At 41.9% G+C, this 8323-nt stretch overlaps 1 long non-coding RNA gene across 1 annotated transcript; it reads left to right on the forward strand.

Annotated features, from left to right (window-relative positions):
* The first annotated feature begins 490 nt into the window (after nucleotides 1–490).
* Nucleotides 491–8045, forward strand: LOC108178759 (uncharacterized). Its single transcript, XR_011385649.1, has 2 exons — nucleotides 491–707; nucleotides 6634–8045. It is a non-coding gene; the product is annotated as an uncharacterized lncRNA (long non-coding RNA).
* The last annotated feature ends 278 nt before the right edge of the window (nucleotides 8046–8323 follow it).

The raw sequence follows: 8323 nt of genomic DNA on the forward strand, positions 1-8323 counted from the left end.
TGCAGAGAGGAGCAATTAGGGGATGGGCACCACCCCAGGGTGGGGTTTGTGTTAACTTCAGAGTAGAGAGCTATTGGGTAAGAAGCATACAAAAAAATCACAGAGCTCCCAACCAGATGGGTTCTCTGTATGAAATTTTGCCCCAACATAACCAACAGTTACCGAGTGCCTCCTCAGTGGCAGACAATATACTAGAAATTGGAGACCTAAGATGACTAAGACCAGAGCCCTTATTGTCAAGAGGCACCCATCCAGATGGAGTGCTCTTCTCCAGAGCCCGCGCAGGGCAACCGGTTCTTGCTCCAATCTCCAATTGTCTCTTTGCTTCCTAATGAATTCCAGCCAAATTCCCATAGGCAAAAGACTGGAATAATCCAGTCTCCTCCGTGCCCCCTCCCAGCCCCCGTGAAGGCCATGTTCCGTTTGCTGGCTAGCTGCTGTGGGGCTGGGTAGGCGGAGGCGGCCAGGACACCATGACCTGATTTTATTCGCCAAGCTTTTTGGTTCGCGGGCGCGCGCCCACGTGACCACCTTCCCCTAAATAAAGTTGAACAGTTCTAGGCTGCGCTCAGATGCTGAGGGAGACATCACCCGGAGTGAGCTGCTCTCGCCGCAGCAGTCACCAGCCAGCACCTCTTCCCCCGCCCCCAGCCCTGCACTCTTGGAACGGCGGCAACCTCGAGAGCCCGGCTCCGTGATCTGCCCAGGTAGGGCGATCTCCTTTACCAGATCGCACGCGGACAGAAGAATGGAAAGGTGGTTGGGTAGCGAACTGAGCTGGGCTGGGCGGATTGGTGTTAAGAGAGAAAGAAGGCTGGATGTATGAGAAACATTTCTAAGTACTGGTGCGGTTCGCCTGTGTGGCTCCTGCTGGGCGCCCAAGGCTTTAGGAAGGCGGCGTTGGACTGTAGATGGTAAAAGTGCAGTGGATTGGGAGTCCGGAAGCCTGGGTTTCTTTCTAATCCTGCCTCAACCTTGCGGGATAACCTTGAGCAACGAGGGCTTTTTAACCTCTTTGAACCTCAGTTTCCCCATTACAAAAACTGGGCTCCGACTCCCGCCATTCCAGCTCCTAATGCAGCTGGCGGCTGGGAAGAGACAATGGCGGAGTGTGGCGCACCTGTGCCGCGAGCCGCGGACTTGCACCCTGATAGAACCCGCTTTGGGGGACAGAGGCTGCCTCAGGAGTGGGGGTGGCATACATGGAGGCGGTCCCGGAGCGCTCGCTTCTGGCGCTCGCACCCCCGTGGCACCTGCGTGCGGATCCAGTAGGAACTGTGGACAGAGCTAGGGTATCGTAGCGCTCCTGGGGGAGCCGTTCCCTCCTTCCAGTTGCGCTAGCGCCCATTCCGGACCCCTGTGCCCTGGCTGTAGCAGCTGAACCCAAACTTAATGGATATGGCTTCCCAAAACGCCTGGTCCTTTCCTGGCTGCCCCCTCCCAAAGATGTGCAGGCTCTGGACTCACTGCGGGAAAAGGAGGGGGAAGGAGGAAAAGAGAGCAGGAACAAGGGGTGGGATAGGAGTGTGTGTGTGTGTGTGTGTGTGTGAGCGCGCCTGTGTGAGGGGAGGGGGAGGGAGAGGGAGAGTATGGAGATCTTAGGGAATTCCCTTGCATCCAGCTAGCGCCAAGAACGCTATCTGAAACTCGGAGTGAGTGTGCTCAATTTATGAGGACCCCCTACTCAGCCACTGTCCTTGGGAAGAAATGTTAGCTGCTGAGAGACCACGCCCCTCTTGAAGAGGGATGGGTAAACTGGAAGTTCAGCTTCCTGGAGCCCAGAGGCGATCTCGCAGCTAGCCCAGTACTGAGAGTGCTTTGGAGACACACAGGTTTCATCGCACATTAGAGGAGGAGGAGAGGGAGAGGAGAGGTAGGGGTGGGGGGGAGCGGGCACGCATACTGACTTAGGCAGAGGATGGCTCCAATTCATTCTCAATCCTTATCTGGCAGCTCCCTCTGACAGCAGTGGCAGGTATACCCACCACCTGAAAGACAAAGAGGAGGGAAGTCTGAAGGAGAGGAAAGCGCCCAAAGGCTGGGCCTTCTTTGGACCCCAGGACCCCTGGGGAAGGGTGGGACCTGGGAAAGGCTTAAGGCACCCGCTGTTCCCTTGGTTTGGATCTGAAATTGTGTCTTCTGCCTTTGTGGCGGAAGCACAGGTATTGCTCCTATCTTGAAAACAAACAGAGCCAAAGGCTGAGTTCTAAAATAATGTTTCCACCAAACCCCCTCCAAAGTGCCCAGTAGATCCCAATCTACCCCTGCTGGTAATGTACTTACTTTCTTTTTCTTTTTAATTTTATTTAAGTTATACAAGTTCATGTATTTCATATATACAGATTTTAGGAACATAGTGATACTTCCCACCTACCCTCCCTCCCGCCAGCAATGTGCTTTCAACTGCCCTCACATGCAATAGCTAATATTTTCTCTCTCATAGTACACATTTCTTTCAGTTTCCACTAGCAAGTCACTATTAGGATTCCAATCCTTTACAGGAGGTGAGATGAGATTCAAAGAAACAGCCCTCAATGAGGTAGTGTAGTGAGGCAGACATACAATCTTAACAAGTACAAAGACAGTGATGGAGTCACTGACCCCTCCACGAGTCTTAATTTGAATTCCTCTACAAGAAAGGTATGGGTTTAAGTTAGTGAGAATCTGTGTGGTTCACAGGACACATACACATGCAATGAACTGACGTGATTCACACAGAGATGCTCACAATACAGCCAGAAGATAATTAACAGTTGAATTTTGTGGTAGGTCTTAAGGTGTCAGCCATCATGTCTCACTGCCTCTTTTATGTAATATATTCCTTTTTGATTCCCCCTCCTCCAGACAGATTAAAATGGCAATCAATGCACACCAGCCAACAACCCTGATTGAGGAGAAAACTAACCTGATAAGCAATTTTGCTAGACTCAGTCAAGGAAATACATCTATAGAGTTTTGTGGAAGAGTGAAGCAGTGACAATAATCTTAAGTGTGCAATTTTCAAAGATGACCCCTAGGCATATTCATACCTGCACCACAGCCCTGGCTGTCCAACCTTCCTTCCTGGTAGTTCTAAGTGGAAAGGAACCCCACCTTGGAGCAGGGAAGTAGATGGTGTGCTAGTGCCCTCCCCTGCTTGGTAGCACAGCATCAGAGAGCAGCAAAGTGCCTTAAAATTAGTCCAAGAACTGTAGTCCTAGAAAAATTAGCTGGGAACTTATTGCTTCAGTACTAGGCTACTTTAAGAATAGTGTGCTGCTTTTGTTTTAGTATTATCTTCATTTGAAAAACTTTTAAAACCCAGGTGTTGTGGAAGACATTTCTCATTCTCATCTGTACAAATGCAAAGTTAACACACACAACCACAGTAATAACCAAGTGCTCTTACAAACATAATCAAATTAAATAAGCCATGGAGTCTGGGGTTTTGTTTCTGCATTCATGTCCACTGCAGTAAAATCCATAAACAATGTGGAAGATATTTTTCCTTTAGGGAGGCAAATGGTAACAGGGGATAGAAGATGAATATGAGGAGAGAGTGAAGAGAAGAGCAGATCCTCATAGGCAGCGGTAAGTGATCTATTGAGGTTGGTTTTATTATGTTCCTAGGAGATGATGCTGGAGAAAAGAATATACCCTCGAACACTTGACACTGACACTGATAGTATTCAGTCTTTCACAGTGAAATCTGAGGCATGGTACTGAAGCTGGGTGGCCAGAGGCCCGATCTGTATTTGTATCCCTACCCCTGATCTCTTTACATATCACATGAACACACGCACTTTATTTTGGTGAATTTTTTTTGAACCAACATAAATGCAAGTAATAAGTGTGTGGAATTGATTTAGAAATGATTCCATCTAGGGCCCTCTATCACTCCACCTCCTACTCATTCCTCTGAATTTCTCCTTAAGATCTTAAGCTAGGCTAAACAGTAAATAGAATGAGGCATTGTGTGAACTTAATGGAGTCATTAATTTGCTTATTTAAATCTTCATTGCATGCATCCTCTGTTGTTAAAGAGCAAATCTGTACTTTTTGTGAATGACCTATATGGATAATTGTGAAGCCCCTTCTGATATAAATAGTTCTTCATTCATGTGATTTAACATTAGCAAAAACAAGAGAAGGAACTCCAGGTTTATTTTCCTCCTGTGGGCTACTCAATACATGAATAAATTTCAGCTTGAAGGGTAAAGCTGGGGGTTGGGAAAGAATAGCTGGATGGGGACAATTTTAAAGGTTATTTGAAAAGGAGTTTAACAAAGAAAACCTCTTGCCTTGACTATCAAAGCCAGTTCAACAGCTGCCCTGACTGAAACATGTGTTTCCACACTGAATCTTAAATCCATGACTAACTGCCATTGATAGCTTGGTATTTTTATTCTCTGCTGCTGGCAGAGAGTCACTTTAAAAATACCAATCATATCTCCCATATTTTTATTTGGACATTCAGCCTTTAAAAATAAATAATAAAGGGTCTTTATAAACTGTGTAAAGCTCCTTCCAACTCTGACAGTTTAAGATTCAATAATTTGATGAAGATCTAAAATGAATCTCCAAACTGTTCAAGTCCCTTTAATGAGGCTAGATAACAAAGATCTGGAAAAGGAGTAAGGTTCTTGGCTGTTCCCAGGGAGAAGTATGCAGAGTGCCTGCAACTTATCTCTGCCTTTCAGTATCTGCCAATTCCAAGGGAAGAGAAATACATGACACGTATTTTGCTTACCTTCCTCTGCCTGGATACATGGCTTTCTTTAAAACCAGGAGCTGTAGAAGTGAAACCAGTTGGAATCCAATCTCCTGTCTCAAAAGACAAGCCTACTTTGTCAGTTTTATGGTCAAATTTTTGGTCATTTTATTCCATGAGAATCACAGAATGGAGTGGTCACTGGAGACTTTGGATGTGCCTGGAGTATTATCCCCATATATTCCTCAAGGGACAATCAGATGCTGCATTTTTCAAATGGCAGCAACCCAAAAATAATAAATTGCTCAAAAATGGGCATTATTCTAAGCTTCATTTTGGAGTCATTGGTGGGACAATCTCTCTGAAATGTTTCTGCACTTATGTATGTGTTTTGCATTTTAGACAATAGAAATGTGGGTATAATATTCACTACATTGATAAACATTAGACTGCAAAGCCTATGGCCTTTGGCCTTTGACCATGCTTTATTTACATTTTCATTATTTATCATTGTAATGGTCTTATATATCATGTGTGTACCTCTAAACCTATCTTCTCTTCTTTACTCAAAATACACCATATTTCCTTCCTTGAAACTTTCTAAAATTAAGTATTTAAACACTCCTGGAAGTTAACATATTGTGGGAGCATATGTGCTTCTGATTAGGGAGAACAGCTAATTTAGTCTTTAGTAATAATATGTCACTTTGTAGTAAACAAGAGTGCATTTGAGTTGGAAGTTCTTAATACCACAGTTAATTAGTAAACAGGCACTTAGTTCCTCACTGCATGGAAAGCTAGATTACTTACTTCCATTAAAAAGTTAATTATAATTATATATACATATATATAATTATTCTCCAAACAAAGGATATAACTCAGAATTCTCTTAATTCAGGTGGGGCCACTAAGAATTTTACCAGCTGATAGTTAGTGAAAATAACAGTACATCAGTAAAATTTTTGAAAGATAAAATTGGGGTCAGAGCTGTGGCTTAGTGGCTGGAGCCACCACCTGCGGCACTAGCATCCCATGTGGGCAGCAGTTCGAATCCCAGCTGCCCCACTTCTGATCTAGCTCCCTGCTAATATCCCTGGGAAAGCAGCAGAGGATGGCCCAAGTCCTTGGGCCCCTGTACCCATATGGGAGACCCAGATGAAACTCCTGGCTCCTGGCTTCAGCCTGGCCCAGCACTGGCCATTGCAGCCATTTGAAGAGTGAACCAGCAGATGGAAGACCTCTCTCTCTCTCTCTCTCTCTCTCTCTCGTTCTCTCTCTCTGCCTCTCTATCTCTGACTTTCAAATAAATTAACAAATATTTTTTTTAAAAAAGGAAGGTAAAATTGTATATTGGAAGCATAAGTTATTTTAACATCTATTATTCTAGATTAATTATATTATCAGTGTTCCTACTCTGAAAACAGCTAATCAAAGGAACTACTTCAAAGTGGATGTTGAAAACATCATTGTGCCAATACATGCCATAGCTTGCATGGATTGGTGTTTTCAAACTGATTGTTTTATCTTGGCTTTCAGATAATGTAGTCATTTTAGTCCTTTAACGAGAGCTAACATGCTTGCCAAATACAGGCAATGTTGGCCCAGGTTATTTTTCTGGATTCAAAATTCTCCATAATTTTATGAAAGGCTTTATCTCTTATTAAAAACACATTAAGTTAACACATCCTTGCTGCCAAAGGATGTGAGAATTAATCTCAAAGAGAATGGAGAGAGTTCTGCTGATATTTCTCTTGTAATGTCACTAATATGCCCTACCCCAATTCAATGAACTGTTAAGATCTTGTGTATGTTGCAGTCATTCTTGAATTTTGAGACTTTAGTTCATCTTCAGTAGCTCAATATTAGTGCAAAGTTGACTCCACTCTTTTCAAAGCTAGCTCCCAAGGCAGTCTACTGAAGGTTACTATCATTTTCTTGAACAGAAAATCCAAGTCAACTCTTCCATCATCTTCAAGGCAAAGACTGTGAGAGAAAGAGTGCATCGTTGGTGTTTCTTCCAATGAGATCACCTTTCAACTTAGGATTCATGCCTGCCTTCTGGACTTCCGAGAACTATGAGAATATTAATAAGCTGAATGCAACCATCCAGGGTGAAGCCACCCATCTGGAGGCTCCTCTCTCCTCCATGGTGGCCCTAATAATAGTGCTGATAATTATTTTCTCATTGGTAATGACCTCCTTTGTGACATACTGTTTCCAGAAGTGGAGGCTGAGGGGCCGTAAGCTGCAAAGAGCCCAGGAAGAGTATCAAAGAGATCAGGAGAAAAATATATTTCATAGCCCTTCTGATCTCATTTCCTAAAAGTGTGGTAAATTATAAGTGAAAGGCACCATCTGAAACAAAGCAAAATAACAAGAAAGGACAAAAAATGAAATAAGAAGTTGAACATTAAACAACATGAAGCAAAACCACAGGCAACAAAATGACACACTGCAAAGCAATGTGAAGAGAAAGAGGAGAACGACAATTGTACAATGAACTCTGAAAGAAGGGTTCATCTTGTAGCTGATTTGTTATTCAGACTGCTCATTGTTTGAAAGTTGCCTACAGTTTCATTGTAGTTTATAATCAAGTTGGTGGTGATTTTGTTTTGTTTTGTTTTAGGGTTTTTTTTTATGTAAATCAAAACCAAAACTATCATGTATTTCACATCAACATTTTATTTACCGTCAACCTTTGATTTGATGATGAGTGTGAGTTATTAGAGGTTCTGCATTGTTCATTTATTTACTTGCCAAGGATAGCCAGGTGAATGTACAGACAGGAATGTTGTTGGTATCAGGCTTATCATGTGGTAGTTTATTTTCTGATTAGTAATATTTACCATGAAGATAAGAAAAAGGAAAAGAAAGACAATAATCACAGTACATGTAACAAATACTTTAAGTTCTATTTGCAACAAAATCAAGTAGATGTGTTGAAATGTAAGTAATGTGTGTTTTATAAAAAGGATAAAAAAAGAAAACTCAAGTCCCAGACAACCACTTATCCCCTGTTCCACTGAAGCTTTGCCTGAGTTATGGATTGCTTGAAATTAATTAATTAATGTTGTATATGTTTGAAAAAAATTCATTTCTGGTAATAGTGCTGTATGTATACTTGTTTTGGTAGAACAAAATGGTCATTATAATATGACTGAGACATTTTTCAAAGTATGTGTTACTTAAGTAGTGTTGATAATTAAAATATGAAAATGTCTTGGATTTTATAAATGAAATTTATTAAATGAAAATAGATGTCTTATAGAATGCATTGTGGAGTATATCAATCATTGGATATGAAAGCAAGTCCTCTTACTTTGTGACTCAATAAATATGTGCATTAAAAAGAAAATATTAGTTTTTTGGAAACTAATAAGAATAATTGTCTTGGGTTAAAATTGTCTTTACTAAATACTTAATGTGAAAAAAATTCTGGAAATTGAGACCACTGAAGAGTGTACATCAGGGAATTTATGAAAAGGGAAGGAGATAAAGTGAAATAGAAGCAAAGGGGTTTCTAAAGTACAAACATATAGTTTCAAAGGCCCAGAAAGTAAAATCATGTATAGAAATAAAATACATAGTCTCTTCTTAAGGAACTTGGATTGGGACTCAAAATGAACATTAGGA

This window comes from Oryctolagus cuniculus, chromosome X (genome assembly GCF_964237555.1).
Source record: "Oryctolagus cuniculus chromosome X, mOryCun1.1, whole genome shotgun sequence".
In the NCBI taxonomy this organism is placed as follows: domain Eukaryota; kingdom Metazoa; phylum Chordata; class Mammalia; order Lagomorpha; family Leporidae; genus Oryctolagus; species Oryctolagus cuniculus.